Below are 19,331 nucleotides of genomic sequence, written 5' to 3'. Positions count from 1 at the left end.
GGAAAGATTCACAGCGGCTGATTGTGATGTGGGGTGTGTGGGTAAATCCAGGAGAAACCATAAACTTCATACGTGCAAACGCACAGGCGTAGATCAGGATCGAAACAGCATCACCGGAATTGCAGGACCTTGTACGTGTAAACGGTTCAGCGTATTAGCAGGCCAGTTACATTGCAGCTTTATAAAAGGATCTGGAGTCTTGCATACAGTTCTGGTTACCTCGTTTCAGGAAGAAAGCGGAGGCTTTGGGGAGGGTGCAGAAGTTGTTCGCCAGGATAGTGCCTGGATTAGAGGGAATGAGTTGGACGAACATGGGTTGTTTTCTCCGGAGTGGTGGAAGCTGAGGAGCGATCTGTTTGAGATTTATAAAATTCTGAGAAGCAGAGACACAGATGGTATCTCTTTTCCCAGTGTCAAAATATCAAATACCAGAAGGCATTTAATGTTGGGGAGGGGTAAGTTGTTTAACACAGAGGGTGGTGGGTGCCTGGATTGTACTTGCAGAGGTGGTGGAGGCAAATTTGGTAGAGGTGTCTAAGAGATTTGTAGATAGGTACGTGAATGTGAGCGGAGGGACATGGACCACGGATGAAGGGTTTACTTTAGTTGGGCATTTGATTACTAGCTTAACTAGTTTGGCACAACATTGTGGGCTGAAGGGCCTGTGCTGTACTGTTCTACGTTCCATTCAAAGCCAAGTTTATTATCAGATGCCCCAGTCCACGCGTGTGAGCATCAGGGTGAACAGCATTCATAACTAAAACGTGAATTATACACTTTTTACAAGAAGACAATTAGAACAAAAACCATTGCAGTGCAAAGTGATCACGGTGTTGCTGAACCGAGGCAGTGATTAGGGTTGTGCTGGTTGGTTCCAGACCGAATGGTCGAAGGGAAGTAGCTGTTTCTGAACCTGGTGGTGTGGGACTTCGGGCTCCTGTACCTCCTGCCCGATGGGAGCTGTGAGAAGATGGTGGGAATCTTCGACAGTAGACGTTGCCTTTTGGAGGCAGTACGACTGATGGGTGGGGAGAGATGGGTGCCATACCGTGTGAGGCTGAGTCCATTGCTGTCAGCAGCTACTTACAATCCTCTGCATTCGAATTGGTTGTTCCTGCTGTAACCTTGATTCCACCTGAGCCCGGTGACCTTTCACTGCCTCGCTTGGTGAGAAGAGATCTCCCACTGTCTCAGAAATAATCAAGGTCTCTGCTTCTTCCACTGCTTAAGATCAAGATCTTGGTAAATCTCTTCCATCTCCTGTCCAAGGCCTTCATGGTGCTCAACAACAGCACCAGGGGGCACCACACTGCCCTTGAGTCGTCCATGCAAAGCCCAGCATGTCAGGCCGATAAAGGACCCCACAGTAAATAGAACTCATATTGTCAGACAGCACAAACTCATCCAAGCTGACTAAGATTCCAGTCTGACTTGGTCCCATTTGCCCATGTTTGGCGCAAACCTCTCTAAACTTTTCCAATCCAGTTCCCTCTCTAAGTATCTTTTAGGTATTGGTCTAGTTCTCTTCCAGTGTCTTATGGTCTAAGCTTGTTGCATTTGGCCCCTATCCTGCTAAACCTTCCCCAGCCATGTACCTGTCCAAGTGTCTTTAATTCCAAATACTCACCACTCTCTCTCTCACTACAGACTGACAGACAGACATACTTTGTTGATCCCGAGGGAAATTGGGTTTCGTTACAGTCACACCAACTAAGAATAGTGCAGAAATATAGCAATATAAAACCATAAATAATTAAATAATAATAATAAGTTAATCATGCCAAGTGAAAATAAGTCCGGGACCAGACTATTGGCTCCGGGTGTCTGACACTCTGAGGGAGGAGTTGTAAAGTTTGATGGCCACAGGCAGGAATGACTTCCTATGACGCTCAGTGTTGCATCTGGGTGGAATGAGTCTCTGGCTGAATGTACTCCTGTGCCTAACCAGTACATTATGGAGTGGATGGGAGTCATTGTCCAAGATGGCATGCAACTTGGACAGCATCCTCTTTTCAGCCACCACTGTCAGAGAGTCCAGTTCCACCCCCACAACATCACTGGCCTTACAAATGAGTTTGTTGATTCTGTTGGTGTCTGCTACCTTCAGCCTGCTGCCCCAGCACACAACAGCAAACATGATAGCACTGGCCACCACAGACTCATAGAACATCCTCAGCATCGTCCGGCAGATGTTAAAGGACCTCAATCTCCTCAGGAAATAGAGGCGGCTCTGACCCTTCTTGTAGACAGCCTCAATGTTCTTTGACCAGTCCAGTTTATTGTCAATTCGTACCCCTAGGTATTTGTAATCCTCCACCATGTCCACACTGAAGAACTTTCCCCTCCATTTCCTATTAATTCTCTCCCCTCTACCTGCTCACCTTAAACCTTGATTCCTTAACCTTGTGGAGAAAAAGAAGACGGTACACATTCATCCTATCTGTGCCCCTTGTGATCGTATACACACCTCTGAAAGATTGCCTCTCTGTCTCCCATGTTCCGAGGTTCTGTCCCTCTCCATAACTCAGTTCCTTGAGTCCCGGCAGCATCCTTGTAAACCTCCTATCCTCTTTCCCAGCTCAATGGCATCTTTCCTAAACAGGGTGACTAAAATGGTACAATTCCTAATGGGACCTCACCAATGTCTTGTACAGCTGTAATATAACATCCCAACTCCTCTACTCCGTGGCCTGACTGATGAAGGCCAGTGTGTCAAACACCATCCTCATCACCCTATCTACCTGTGTTCCCTCTTCCAGGGAACCATGTACCTGTCTTCTTAGTCCTCTCTGTTCTACAACACTCCCCAGGGCCCTAATGTTCATTGTGAAAGTCCTTCCTTCATTTCTCTTCCCAAAGTGCAACACCTCACACTTATCCAAAATAAACTCTATTTGCCAGCTGATCAAGATCCCTCTATAAATCCTGACACCCATGTAACAGAACGTGGGCACAAGCTGGGAGGGAGGTTGGACTGGCCCCATCCCTCTCATTCATTGAAAGGGAGATGGGTGTCGCAGGGCGGGAGGGAGGTTGGACTGGCCCATCCCTCTCATTCATTGAAAGGGAGATGGGTGTCGCAAGGCGGCATATTCTATGGATCACAAACAGACCCTTCGATACACTAATCCTCACCGCACATACCCCAGCAGCGGGCCCGGCCAGATACTCTGTCGGTGTGTTTAGAGTCTCTGCCTCCCCCCACTCCCTCAGGCACTGTGTTTGCTCACCTGGTCCACTGGGTGAAAAATTCCCCCTCAGCACTCAGAGAATGGGCTAAGTTTCCCTCAACCCTTTCTCTCCCTCATAATCCTGTCCACCTCAGGATCCCCCCCCCCCCCACACATCTGCTCCAGGGAGAACAGACCAGGCCCTCCTCGCTCCTCACCACTGGAATACTCAGTGTTGTGGGGCATCTTCTCCAACGCAGTCACCCCCCCTTCGTAAACTGTGGTGACCGGGCCTTCCATCTTCAGCTGTGGTCTGACTGGTGTTTCAGACACTCAGTGGCCACTTTGTTAGGTACACTGCTACTTCTACTTGTTAATGCAAATATCTAATCAGCCAATCACGTGGCAGCAACTCGACGCACAAAAACATGTAGACATGGTCAAGAGGTTCAGTTTAGAGCAAAAGCATCAGAATGAAGGAACAGATTTGATCTAAGTGACTTTGACCATTGAATGGTGGTTGGTGCCAGACGGGGTGGTTTGCGTATCTCAGAAACAGCTGATCTCCTGGGATTTTCATGCCCAAGTTTGTAGAGAATATCCCGTGAGTGGCAGTTCTGTAGGTAGCAACACTTTGTTACTGAGGGATGTCGGAGAAGAACGCTAAGCCTAGTTCAAGCTGATAGGAAGGCAATGTTAACTCAAATAGCCGAACTTTACAGCAGAGTGGTGTGCAGAGGAGCAGAATTAGGCCATTCAGCCCATCTGCTCCGCCATTCCCACCTGGATCCCACTCAACCCCATACACCTGCCTTCTCAACATGCCCTTTGGTGCCCTGACTGATCTCTGAACGCACAACATATTGAATCTTGAAGTGGCTGGGCTACAGCACCAGAAGACCACAAGCACACATTCTGGCCTCATTTTTAAATACAGGAAGTACCTAACAAATTGACCACTGAGCGTAAATTTGTACCACAACCCCTCTGTTCATGTATTCTATATCCCAGCCTATGACAAACTTCTTTAGATGCAGAGAGAGAGTACCCTAACTGGTTGCATCAAAGCCTGGTATGGAAACGCCAATGCCCAGGAAGAGAAACCTCTACAGAGAGGGCAGGTACAGCCTAGTCCATCACAGTCCTCCCCACCACTGAGCACACTTACACGGAACGTTGCTTCTCAAAAACAGCATCCATCATCAACAACCCCCACCAACCGGGCCATGCAGTCTTCTGGCTTCTCGCGTCAGTCGCATGCCACCAGTTGCAGGAAGCATTGCTACCCTTGGACCATCTGGCTCCTGGGCCAGTGTGGTTAACTTCAGTCACCTGATTCCACTTTCAGGGACCCTTTACCAGGCGTGTTCTCCGTATCTTTTTATTGCAGTCTGTCTTTCGCCCATTGTTTGCTTCTCAGTCTTTGCCTTTTTGTGTACAGCTTTTCATTAAATTCTTCTGCTTTTCTTTATTTTCTTGAAAGTGCCTGCAAGAAAACGCATCTCAAAATAGTTTATGGTACATATGTACTTTGATGATAAATTTCCTAGAACTTTCAATGAAGACAAGCATCCCGTCTTCCTTATTCACCAACTTGCCTACCTCAGTGATGAGACCAGTTCCGAGGTACCAGGTACTGTATCAGTCTTCTTTTCAATGAAGTACAAGACCAGAGCAGAATTAGGCCATCTGGCCCGTTGAGCCTGCTCCGCCATTTCATCGTGGCTCGTCCGATTTTTCCTCTCAGCACCTAATACATTAAGAGGAGGTTTATTGGAGCAATCGCTGGAATTGGAGGGTTGTCCTAGAGGGAAAGTGGGACAGGTTGGGCTTACATCCTGAGGGACTGAGTTATGGGGAGCGACTGGACAGGCTGGTGTTTCCCCCCTTGGAGTGTAGGAGACTGAGGGGTGAACTACAGAGGTGTACCGTCACTGGGGGCAGAGATAGACTGGATGGCCACGGTCTTTTGTCCCAGGCTACGGGAGTCTTTTGGGCAGGACAGCTCTGTGAGGGTCATGATTTTTGATTTTTCTAGTGCCTTCAGTACGATGCAGCCCTCATTGCTGGGAGGAAAGCTCCGTTCAGTGCAGGTTGGCACTTCCACCGTGTCCTGGATAATGGACCCCCTGACTGGCAGACCACAGTCGGTGCAGCTTCAGAGCTGTGTCAGACGTGGCTATAAGCAGCACTGGGGCCCCACGGGGGACCGTATCGGCTGTTACCCCGTATACCTCAGACTCTAGGTGCAAAACCGCGTCACGTCATCCACAGAAGTCCTCTGATGACTCAGCAATAGTTGGGTGTGTAAAGGGAGGATGAATACAGGGCCCTGGTGGAGGACTTTGTCAAATGGTGCGAGCTGGATCATCTGCAGCTCAACATCAGTAAGACAGAGGAGATGGTGATGGACTTTAGGAAGACCAAGCCTGCACTGCTCCCTGTTACTATTGGTGGTGAGGACCTACAAATACCTGGGGGTGGGGGCACCTGGATGACAGACTTGAGTGGAGCACCAAGACAGAGGCTGTGTACAGGAAGGGCCAGAGTCACCTCTGCTTCCTGAGGAGACTGCGGACCTTTGGAGTAGGCAGGTTTCTCCTTCACACGTTCTACCAGTGCAATCTTCTACGGGGTGGTGTGCTGGGGCAATGGCATCAACACGGGTGGTGCCAACAGGCTCAGTAAACTGATTCGAAAGGCTGGCTCTGCAAAATGAGTCAAACTGGACACGCTGGAGGCCGTGGTAGAACAAAGGACCCTCCGGAAAATCCTGGTGGCTTTGGACAATGTTTCTCACCCTCTGCACGCCACCTTGGCTGAACAGAGATTAAGATAACTGTGCTGCTCCAAACACACGACATGAGGACATTCAGCCATTAGGGTCTATAATGAGTCAACCTATCGTCAGGGAAGTGATGACCCCCTCCTGTTAGACTGTTATTAACCTCTGCTTACCACACCCTGCTTCCGCACAATGCTGCACAATGCTACTGTCACTTATCTGGATGGTGTGAACATGCTCCCATTACTGTAATTAACACTGCAGTAATTCTTGCACCACCATCTTATCAGTGTGAACTTGGAAATCTTGCAATCCTTGACTTGTAAATCTTCTACATCTTACTTTTAAGGCAACTTATTTTTTTTTTTACTTCTAATTGTGTATCTGGTAATGCAACACTGGCACTAATTTCCTTTGCAATCAATAAATCGATCTAAAATTAGAGGGCATGAGTTTAGGGTGAGAGGGAAGAGGTCAATACTCCCCAATGCCATTAGGCTTTACAATTCTACCGCCAGGACTTAAGAACTTTTTAAAAGCTATTATTAATGCTTTTTGAGACGGTGATTTAGATGCATATCATATTTTTTTTTTACTGAGTTAAGTATTGTATGTTATTAGTTTTGCTACAACAAGTGTATGGGACATTGGAAAAAAAGTTGAATTTCCCCATGGGGATGAATAAAGTATCTATCTATCTATCTATCTATCTATCTATCTATCTATCTATCTATCTATCTATCTATCTATCTATCTATCTATCTATCTATCTATCTATCTATCTATCTATCTATCTATCTATCTATCTATCTATCGTGAGAGGAAAGAGATTTAAAGGGGCAAGCTCAGAGAGTAGTAGGCATGTTTTTAGAACATAGAACATAGAATAGTACAGCACACTACAGGCCCTTCGGCCCACAGTGTTGTGCCGACCCTCAAACCCTGCCTCCCATATAACCCCCCCACCTTAAATTCCTCCGTAGACCTGTCTAGTCATTGACACGTAGAAAGGACACGGCAGCTGCTCTGCTCGTGACCACAAGGAACTGCAGGGAGTTGTGGACACAGCTCAACACGTCACAGAAACCAGCCTCCCCGCCACGGACTCTGCCTACACTTCCTGGTCCCTCAGTAGAGCAGCCAGCACAATCAAAGACCCCACACACCCCGGACATTCTCCCCTCTCCCCTCTCCCGTCAGACAGAAAATACAAAAGGACGTCCCACCAGGCTCAAGGACAGCTTCTAGCCCGCTGTTATAAGTCTTTTGAACGGTTTTCTGGTATGATGTAATGGATCTTGACTTTGTAATCTACCTCGTTGTGATCTTGCAGTTTATTGTCCACCAGCTGTTGCACTTTATCCTGCATTGTCATTGTTTCCCCCTGTTCTACCTCAGTGATCGGAATAATCTGATCTGTGTGGACAGTGTACAAGGCAAACTTCCCACCGTACCCTGGTAGCTCTGGCGATGATAAACCAAATGCCAATAGGGATCGAGCTGCCAGAGGAAGTGGTAGAGATGGGTACAGTTACAACATTGGGGGAGGCAGTTCAGGCAATTCCCTCAACTACCTGTCAGGAGCTTGTACATTCTACCCATAACCTCACGGGTTCCCTCCGGGTGCTGCAGTGTCCTCCCACAGTCCAAAGGTGTACCGGTTGGTAAGTAAATTGTCATTGTAAATTGTGCCGTGATTAGGCGGGCGTTAAATTGGGAGCTGCTGGGCGGCGCAGTTCGAAGAGCCGGAATGGCCCCTTCCGTTCTATCTCAATAAATAACATAAGTACATCTAATAGTACAGGGATTGGAATGGTTTAACGGGATGTGGGCAAAGGGACCAGCTCAAATGGACAACTAGGTCCGTCCGCATGGGTCCTGGGCTGAGGGCCGATTTCACACAGTTAGTGAGCTAGGCCCACCACCCCCACTGGGACACAGGCTGCCAACAGCAGCTCCAGATGAAGAACCTTCCCCTCTCGGGGTGAGGTATTTGGAGCTTCTATTAGTTTTCCTGAGGCTCTGGGGTTTTTTATGGAATGGGGTTGCTGGACTCATGCCCCAATGCCCTTCCTCCCACAGCTGGGCTTGCGACCGTTCACGGTGAGTTGCAAATCTCATCTCGGCCAGCGACACCACTTCGCACTACGATGGACTTTGTCCCACTTCTTTCTTGTAAAAGCTGTGTATAATTTGTGTTTAATTTATGTTTCCCTTCGAACGTTGTGTCTCTGCTGCTCTGCTGTGGGTCAGTTTCTCATTGAACGCGTGGACTTGTGTGTCTGACAATGAACCCTTGATTTTGACTCCTGCATTGAAACAAGCTCAAACTGTGATGCAGCCATTAACATAACCGCCGGGGTTTGGACACGGAGATATCCTCCGGTTAACATTAACTTTGCAGCCAAGTGCACAGGGTGTAGTACTGAGGTCAGTATCCCATTGTTAGTTGGACAGCCTGACGCAGAGTGAGGGGTCCAAGTCTCTCTGAGCCCAGGGACCAGGTACGCTCTCTGCTGCTGAGATCAGGGTCTCGCTGCAGCTACGAGAGTTTAAACACAACGTCAGCTCCGTGGAATTTAAAATGTGCACCTTGCACGGGAGTGGGGATTTTAAAAATTAACCAGGTTAGCTACCCTGAGAACAAAGCCAGAGAGACTCGTTACACACTCACCTGGTTTTGCAAATATGCTTCTGTAAGCCTTCGTTTAATCCTACTGACGGCAGGCTCCAGACTTGAGGGTGTCAGGGGGAGAGCTGTGGGAGGGGGAGTGAGGGGCGTGAGGAGGGAACGCTGTTGGGAGGGTGGGAGGGGCAGTGTGGAGGGAGTGCTGTGGGAGGGGATGTGAGGGGAGAGAGCCGTGGGAGAGTTAATGAGGGAGAGAGAGCTGTGGGAGGGGGCGTGAGGAGGGAACGCTGTTGGGAGGGTGGGAGGGGTAGTGTGGAGGGAGTGCTGTGGGAGGGGGAGTGAGGAGAGAGAGCCGTGGGAGGGTTTGTGAGGGGCGTGAGGAGGGAACGCTGTTGGGAGGGTGGGAGGGGCAGTGTGGAGGGAGTGCTGTGGGACGAGCGGTGAGGAGGGAGAGCTGTAGGGGGCTCGGTGAGGAGGGAGAACTGAGGGAGGGGACATGAGAATGGAGAGCTGAGGGAGGAGCAGTGCAGAGGGAGTGCTGTGGGAGGGGATGTGAGGAGGGAGAGCTGTGGGAGGAACAGTGAGGGGAGAGAGAGCTGTGGGAGGGTCGGTGAGGAGGGAGAGCTGAGGGAGGGGCAGTGCAGAGGGAGTGCTGTGGGAGGGGATGTGAGGAGAGAGAGCTGTAGGGGGCTCGGTGAGGAGGGAGAACTGAGGGAGGGGACATGAGAATGGAGAGCTGAGGGAGGGGCAGTGCAGAAGGAGTGCTGTGGGAGTGGTGAGGAGGATGGAGTGGATAAGCACTGCATTGTGGGAAGAGCTGCCCCTCCCAAATGCCCCAAAAGTACATTCATTGCCCTCAGTCTCAGGGTACCTGAAACCAGGGACTGCATGCACGGTCTGTGGCTGCACGAGCACGTGATGGTGTACTGCTCTGTACTTGTCCTTGCAGAAACGTGGCTCCAGGACGACATCCCATGCACCATTGATCTAAAGCCCATGACGCTCAGGGACTTGAGAAAGTATTTCTTGGTCACCTTATGTGCTCTGTTTGTGCATTTTTCACCTTGGCTCCGGAGAAATGGGTTTCATTTAGCTGTATACATGTCCATGGTGAGGTATTTCTCACCCGGAATTATTTCCAGCAAGTGAACGATTTCCTTCCACACCTTTCTGACGCAGTGGGAAATCGCGTACGAGGAAAGTTACAGCAGCGGTTTGCCATTGGCTTCTGTTGGGTGAGTACTTCAAAGAGATCACCAGCTGTTAACGGGAGCAGGCTGGATTCGAACTCGGAACCAGCGCTGATGTCACTACGCCACCAGCCGACCATGGTTAAATAACGTGTAAACTTGAACAGGAGAATTAGAGGCAGCCCATTTCCCACAGAGAGGGGAAGGGGCGAGAGTCATTTGGTCTTCAGGGCGAAAGGGTGTGGTTTCGAAGTGGGTCCTGCCAGCCAGGATCTTAGAGAGGGATCTAGTCCTGACGAAGGGTCTCGGCCCGAAACGTCGACAGTGCTTCTCCTTAAAGATGCTGCCTGGCCTGCTGTATTCCACCAGCATTTTGTGTGTGTTGTTTAAATTTCCAGCATCAGCAGATGTCCTCGTGTTTGCTCTTAGAGATGGTGTTGTGTCTGGACTCGAGATGCCTGGCCTGCTCTTCTGCGTGTCTGTTCCTCGAAATCAACAACAGAACAACTTCAATTAGCCCCTCCTCAAACCCAGTGAGTCAAAGAGTTCACGTGAGAGGTTGCACCGCTGGGGGTTGTGTTCATTTTGGCTCACCCTGATAGACGAAAGAGATTAGGCTGGGAAGAAAGTACGGGATGTTCACAAGCACGTCGTCAGGACGCGAGTTATACAAAGTAGTTGAGAAGGCTGAGAGTGTTTTCAGAGTTTGAAGTAAATTATATCCATAGTACAGATACTGTATGTCACCAGATACCACCCCCAGACTCATTTCACACTCTGTCACCGTACACCACCCCGAGACTCATTTCACACTCTGTCACCGTACACCACCCCGAGACTCATTTCACAGTCTGTCACCGTACACCACCCCGAGACTCATTTCACACTCTGTCACCGTACACCTCCCCGAGACTCATTTCACACTCTGTCACCGTACACCACCCCGAGACTCATTTCACAGTGTGTCACCGTACACCACCCCGAGACTCATTTCACACTCTGTCACCGTACACCACCCCGAGACTCATTTCACACTCTGTCACCGTACACCACCCCGAGACTCATTTCACACTCTGTCACCGTACACCACCCCGAGACTCATTTCACAGTGTGTCACCGTACACCACCCCGAGACTCATTTCACACTCTGTCACCGTACACCACCCCGAGACTCATTTCACAGTGTGTCACCGTACACCACCCCGAGACTCATTTCACACTCTGTCACCGTACACCACCCCGAGACTCATTTCACACTCTGTCACCGTACACCACCCCGAGACTCATTTCACACTCTGTCACCGTACACCACCCCGAGACACATTTCACACTCTGTCACCGTACACCACCCCGAGACTCATTTCACACTCTGTCACCGTACACCACCCCCAGACTCATTTCACACTCTGTCACCGTACACCACCCCGAGACTCATTTCACAGTGTGTCACCGTACACCACCCCGAGACTCATTTCACAGTGTGTCACCGTACACCACCCCGAGACTCATTTCACACTCTGTCACCGTACACCACCCCGAGACTCATTTCACACTCTGTCACCGTACACCACCCCGAGACACATTTCACAGTCTGTCACCGTACACCACCCCGAGACTCATTTCACACTCTGTCACCGTACACCACCCCGAGACTCATTTCACAGTGTGTCACCGTACACCACCCCGAGACTCATTTCACAGTGTGTCACCGTACACCACCCCGAGACTCATTTCACAGTGTGTCACCGTAGACCACCCCGAGACTCATTTCACACTCTGTCACCGTACACCACCCCGAGACTCATTTCACAGTGTGACACCATACACCACCCCTAGACTCATTTCACACTCTGTCACCGTACACCACCCCGAGTCTCATTTCACAGTGTGTCATCGTACACCACCCCGAGACTCATTTCACACTCTGTCACCGTACTCCACCCCGAGACTCATTTCACACTCTGTCACCGTACACCACCCCGAGACTCATTTCACACTCTGTCACCGTACACCACCCCGAGACTCATTTCACAGTGTGTCACCGTACACCACCCCGAGACTCATTTCACACTCTGTCACCGTACTCCACCCCGAGACTCATTTCACACTCTGTCACCGTACACCACCCCGAGACTCATTTCACAGTGTGTCACCGTACACCACCCCGAGACTCATTTCACACTCTGTCACCGTACACCACCCCGAGACTCATTTCACAGTGTGTCACCGTACACCACCCCGAGACTCATTTCACACTCTGTCACCGTACACCACCCCGAAACTCATTTCACACTCTGTCACCGTACACCACCCCGAGACTCATTTCACAGTCTGTCACCGTACACCACCCCGAGACTCATTTCACAGTGTGTCACCGTACACCACCCCGAGACTCATTTCACAGTCTGTCACCGTACACCACCCCGAGACTCATTTCACACTCTGTCACCGTACACCACCCCGAGACTCATTTCACAGTGTGTCACCGTACACCACCCCGAGACTCATTTCACAGTGTGTCACCGTACACCCACCCCGAGACTCATTTCACACTCTGTCACCGTACACCACCCCGAGACTCATTTCACAGTGTGTCACCGTACACCACCCCGAGACTCATTTCACACTCTGTCACCGTACACCACCCCGAGACTCATTTCACAGTGTGTCACCGTACACCACCCCGAGACTCATTTCACACTCTGTCACCGTACACCACCCCGAGACTCATTTCACACTCTGTCACCGTACACCACCCCGAGACTCATTTCACAGTGTGTCACCGTACACCACCCCGAGACTCATTTCACAGTCTGTCACCGTACACCACCCCGAGACTCATTTCACACTCTGTCACCGTACACCACCCCGAGACTCATTTCACAGTGTGTCACCGTACTACACCCCGAGACTCATTTCACAGTGTGTCACCGTACACCACCCCGAGACTCATTTCACACTCTGTCACCGTACACCACCCCGAGACTCATTTCACACTCTGTCACCGTACACCACCCCGAGACTCATTTCACACTCTGTCACCGTACACCACCCCGAGACTCATTTCACACTCTGTCACCGTACACCACCCCGAGACTCATTTCACACTCTGTCACCGTACACCACCCCGAGACTCATTTCACAGTGTGTCACCGTACACCACCCCGAGACTCATTTCACACTCTGTCACCGTACACCACCCCGAGACTCATTTCACAGTGTGTCACCGTACACCACCCCGAGACTCATTTCACAGTGTGTCACCGTACACCACCCCGAGACTCATTTCACAGTGTGTCACCGTACACCACCCCGAGACTCATTTCACACTCTGTCACCGTACACCCCCCCCGAGACTCATTTCACACTCTGTCACCGTACACCACCCCGAGACTCATTTCACAGTGTGTCACCGTACACCACCCCGAGACTCATTTCACAGTGTGTCACCGTACACCACCCCGAGACTCATTTCACACTCTGTCACCGTACACCACCCCGAGACTCATTTCACAGTGTGTCACCGTACACCACCCCGAGACTCATTTCACAGTGTGTCACCGTACACCACCCCGAGACTCATTTCACACTCTGTCACCGTACACCACCCCGAGACTCATTTCACACTCTGTCACCGTACACCACCCCGAAACTCATTTCACACTCTGTCACCGTACACCACCCCGAGACTCATTTCACAGTGTGTCACCGTACACCACCCCGAGACTCATTTCACACTCTGTCACCGTACACCACCCCGAAACTCATTTCACACTCTGTCACCGTACACCACCCCGAGACTCATTTCACAGTGTGTCACCGTACACCACCCCGAGACTCATTTCACACTCTGTCACCGTACACCACCCCGAAACTCATTTCACACTCTGTCACCGTACACCACACCGAGACTCATTTCACAGTCTGTCACCGTACACCACCCCGAGACTCATTTCACAGTGTGTCACCGTACACCACCCCGAGACTCATTTCACAGTGTGTCACCGTACACCCACCCCGAGACTCATTTCACAGTCTGTCACCGTACACCACCCCGAGACTCATTTCACACTGTGTCACCGTACACCACCCCGAGACTCATTTCACAGTGTGTCACCGTACACCACCCCGAGACTCATTTCACACTCTGTCACCGTACACCACCCCGAGACTCATTTCACACTCTGTCACCGTACACCACCCCGAGACTCATTTCACACTGTGTCACCGTACACCACCCCGAGACTCATTTCACAGTGTGTCACCGTACACCACCCCGAGACTCATTTCACACTCTGTCACCGTACACCACCCCGAGACTCATTTCACACTCTGTCACCGTACACCACCCCGAGACTCATTTCACACTCTGTCACCGTACACCACCCCGAGACTCATTTCACAGTGTGTCACCGTACACCACCCCGAGACTCATTTCACAGTCTGTCACCGTACACAACCCCGAGACTCATTTCACAGTGTGTCACCGTACACCACCCCGAGACTCATTTCACACTCTGTCACCGTACACCACCCCGAGACTCATTTCACACTCTGTCACCGTACACCACCCCGAGACTCATTTCACACTCTGTCACCGTACACCACCCCGAGACTCATTTCACACTCTGTCACCGTACACCACCCTGAGACTCATTTCACACTCTGTCACCGTACACCACCCCGAGACTCATTTCACAGTGTGTCACCGTACACCACCCCGAGACTCATTTCACAGTGAGTCACCGTACACCACCCCGAGACTCATTTCACAGTGTGTCACCGTACACCACCCCGAGACTCATTTCACACTCTGTCACCGTACACCACCCTGAGACTCATTTCACACTCTGTCACCGTACACCACCCCGAGACTCATTTCACAGTGTGTCACCGTACACCACCCCGAGACTCATTTCACAGTGTGTCACCGTACACCACCCCGAGACTCATTTCACAGTGTGTCACCGTACACCACCCCGAGACTCATTTCACACTCTGTCACAGTACACCACCCCGAGACTCATTTCACAGTGTGTCACCGTACACCACCCCGAGACTCATTTCACAGTGTGTCACCGTACACCACCCCGAGACTCATTTCACACTCTGTCACCGTACACCACCCCGAGACTCATTTCACAGTGTGTCACCGTACACCACCCCTAGACTCATTTCACACTCTGTCACCGTACACCCCCCCGAGACTCATTTCACAGTGTGTCACCGTACACCACCCCGAGACTCATTTCACACTCTGTCACCGTACACCACCCCGAGACTCATTTCACACTCTGTCACCGTACACCACCCCGAGACTCATTTCACACTCTGTCACCGTACACCACCCCGAGACTCATTTCACACTCTGTCACCGTACACCACCCCGAGACTCATTTCACACTCTGTTCCCGTACACCACCCCGAGACTCATTTCACACTCTGTCACCGTACACCACCCCGAGACTCATTTCACACTCTGTCACCGTACACCACCCCGAGACTCATTTCACAGTGTGTCACCGTACACCACCCCGAGACTCATTTCACACTCTGTCACCGTACACCACCCCGAGACTCATTTCACAGTGTGTCACCGTACACCACCCCGAGACTCATTTCACACTCTGTCACCGTACACCACCCCGAGACTCATTTCACACTCTGTCACCGTACACCACCCCGAGACTCATTTCACACTCTGTCACCGTACACCACCCCGAGACTCATTTCACACTCTGTCACCGTACACCACCCCGAGACTCATTTCACACTGTGTCACCGTACACCACCCCGAGACTCATTTCACAGTGTGTCACCGTACACCACCCCGAGACTCATTTCACACTCTGTCACCGTACACCACCCCGAGACTCATTTCACACTCTGTCACCGTACACCACCCCGAGACTCATTTCACACTCTGTCACCATACACCACCCCGAGACTCATTTCACAGTCTGTCACCGTACACCACCCCGAGACTCATTTCACACTCTGTCACCGTACACCACCCCGAGACTCATTTCACACTCTGTCACCGTACACCACCCCGAGACTCATTTCACAGTCTGTCACCGTACACCACCCCGAGACTCATTTCACAGTGTGTCACCGTACTCCACCCCGAGACTCATTTCACACTCTGTCACAGTACACCACCCCGAGACTCATTTCACACTCTGTCACCGTACACCACCCCGAGACTCATTTCACACTCTGTCACCGTACACCACCCCGAGACTCATTTCACAGTGTGTCACCGTACACCACCCCGAGACACATTTCACACTCTGTCACCGTACACCACCCCGAGACTCATTTCACACTCTGTCACCGTACACCCCCCCGAGACTCATTTCACAGTGTGTCACCGTACACCACCCCGAGACTCATTTCACACTCTGTCACCGTACACCACCCCGAGACTCATTTCACACTCTGTTCCCGTACACCACCCCGAGACTCATTTCACACTCTGTCACCGTACACCACCCCGAGACTCATTTCACACTCTGTCACCGTACACCACCCCGAGACTCATTTCACACTGTGTCACCGTACACCACCCCGAGACTCATTTCACAGTGTGTCACCGTACACCACCCCGAGACTCATTTCACACTCTGTCACCGTACACCACACCGAGACTCATTTCACAGTGTGTCACCGTACACCACCCCGAGACTCATTTCACACTCTGTCACCGTACACCACCCCGAGACTCATTTCACAGTGTGTCACCGTACACCACCCCGAGACTCATTTCACACTCTGTCACCGTACACCACCCCGAGACTCATTTCACAGTGTGTCACCGTACACCACCCCGAGACTCATTTCACAGTGTGTCACCGTACACCACCCCGAGACTCATTTCACAGTCTGTCACCGTACACCACCCCGAGACTCATTTCACACTCTGTCACCGTACACCACCCCGAGACACATTTCACAGTCTGTCACCGTACACCACCCCGAGACTCATTTCACACTCTGTCACCGTACACCACCCCGAGACTCATTTCACAGTGTGTCACCGTACACCACCCCGAGACTCATTTCACAGTGTGTCACCGTACACCACCCCGAGACTCATTTCACACTCTGTCACCGTACACCACCCCGAGACTCATTTCACACTCTGTCACCGTACACCACCCCGAGACTCATTTCACACTCTGTCACCGTACACCACCCCGAGACTCATTTCACAGTGTGTCACCGTACACCACCCCGAGACTCATTTCACAGTCTGTCACCGTACACCACCCCGAGACTCATTTCACACTCTGTCACCGTACACCACCCCGAGACTCATTTCACAGTCTGTCACCGTACACCACCCCGAGACTCATTTCACACTCTGTCACCGTACACCACCCCGAGACTCATTTCACAGTCTGTCACCGTACACCACCCCGAGACTCATTTCACACTCTGTCACCGTACACCACCCCGAGACTCATTTCACAGTGTGTCACCGTACACCACCCCGAGACTCATTTCACAGTCTGTCACCGTACACCACCCCGAGACTCATTTCACAGTGTGTCACCGTACACCACCCCGAGACTCATTTCACAGTCTGTCACCGTACACCACCCCGAGACTCATTTCACACTCTGTCACCGTACACCACCCCGAGACTCATTTCACACTCTGTCACCGTACACCACCCCGAGACTCATTTCACACTCTGTCACCGTACACCACCCCGAGACTCATTTCACAGTGTGTCACCGTACACCACCCCGAGACTCATTTCACAGTCTGTCACCGTACACCACCCCGAGACTCATTTCACACTCTGTCACCGTACACCACCCCGAGACACATTTCACAGTCTGTCACCGTACACCACCCCGAGACTCATTTCACACTCTGTCACCGTACACCACCCCGAGACTCATTTCACAGTGTGTCACCGTACACCACCCCGAGACTCATTTCACAGTGTGTCACCGTACACCACCCCGAGACTCATTTCACACTCTGTCACCGTACACCACCCCGAGACTCATTTCACACTGTGTCACCATACACCACCCCGAGACTCATTTCACACTGTGTCACCGTACACCACCCCGAGACTCATTTCACACTCTGTCACCGTACACCACCCCGAGACTCATTTCACACTCTGTCACCGTACACCACCCCAAGACTCATTTCACAGTGTGTCACCGTACACCACCCCGAGACTCATTTCACACTCTGTCACCGTACACCACCCCGAGACTCATTTCACAGTGTGTCACCGTACACCACCCCGAGACTCATTTCACAGTGTGTCACCGTACACCACCCCGAGACTCATTTCACAGTGTGTCACCGTACACCACCCCGAGACCCATTTCACAGTGTGTCACCGTACACCACCCCGAGACTCATTTCACAGTCTGTCACCGTACACCACCCCGAGACTCATTTCACACTGTGTCACCGTACACCACCCCGAGACTCATTTCACAGTGTGTCACCGTACACCACCCCGAGACTCATTTCACAGTGTGTCACCGTACACCACCCCGAGACTCATTTCACAGTCTGTCACCGTACACCACCCCGAGACTCATTTCACACTGTGTCACCGTACACCACCCCGAGACCCATTTCACAGTGTGTCACCGTACACCACCCCGAGACTCATTTCACAGTGTGTCACCGTACACCACCCCGAGACCCATTTCACAGTGTGTCACCGTACACCACCCCGAGACTCATTTCACACTCTGTCACCGTACTCCACCCCGAGACTCATTTCACAGTGTGTCACCGTACACCACCCCGAGACTCATTTCACAGTCTGTCACCGTACACCACCCCGAGACTCATTTCACACTGTGTCACCGTACACCACCCCGAGACTCATTTCACAGTGTGTCACCGTACACCACCCCGAGACTCATTTCACAGTGTGTCACCGTACACCACCCCGAGACTCATTTCACAGTCTGTCACCGTACACCACCCCGAGACTCATTTCACAGTGTGTCACCGTACACCACCCCGAGACCCATTTCACAGTGTGTCACCGTACACCACCCCGAGACTCATTTCACACTCTGTCACCGTACACCACCCCGAGACTCATTTCACAGTGTGTCACCGTACACCACCCCGAGACTCATTTCACAGTCTGTCACCGTACACCACCCCGAGACTCATTTCACACTCTGTCACCGTACACCACCCCGAGACACATTTCACAGTCTGTCACCGTACACCACCCCGAGACTCATTTCACACTCTGTCACCGTACACCACCCCGAGACTCATTTCACAGTGTGTCACCGTACACCACCCCGAGACTCATTTCACAGTGTGTCACCGTACACCACCCCGAGACTCATTTCACACTCTGTCACCGTACACCACCCCGAGACTCATTTCACACTGTGTCACCATACACCACCCCGAGACTCATTTCACACTGTGTCACCGTACACCACCCCGAGACTCATTTCACACTCTGTCACCGTACACCACCCCGAGACTCATTTCACACTCTGTCACCGTACACCACCCCAAGACTCATTTCACAGTGTGTCACC

General features: G+C 51.4%; 1 protein-coding gene across 1 annotated transcript in view; it reads left to right on the top strand.

The window, feature by feature from the left end:
• The first annotated feature begins 7,427 nt into the window (after nucleotides 1–7,427).
• Nucleotides 7,428–19,331, top strand: part of LOC140727473 (serine protease hepsin-like) — a 116,670-nt gene continuing 104,766 nt past the window's right edge. The window contains exon 1 of the mRNA XM_073044825.1: nucleotides 7,428–7,619. The gene's annotated coding sequence lies outside the window, so the exon portion shown is untranslated. The remainder of the gene's footprint in view (nucleotides 7,620–19,331) is intronic.

The sequence above is a fragment of the Hemitrygon akajei genome, chromosome 1 (assembly GCF_048418815.1).
Source record: "Hemitrygon akajei chromosome 1, sHemAka1.3, whole genome shotgun sequence".
NCBI lineage: Eukaryota > Metazoa > Chordata > Chondrichthyes > Myliobatiformes > Dasyatidae > Hemitrygon > Hemitrygon akajei.
This window is presented reverse-complemented; position numbering and strand designations above follow the sequence as displayed.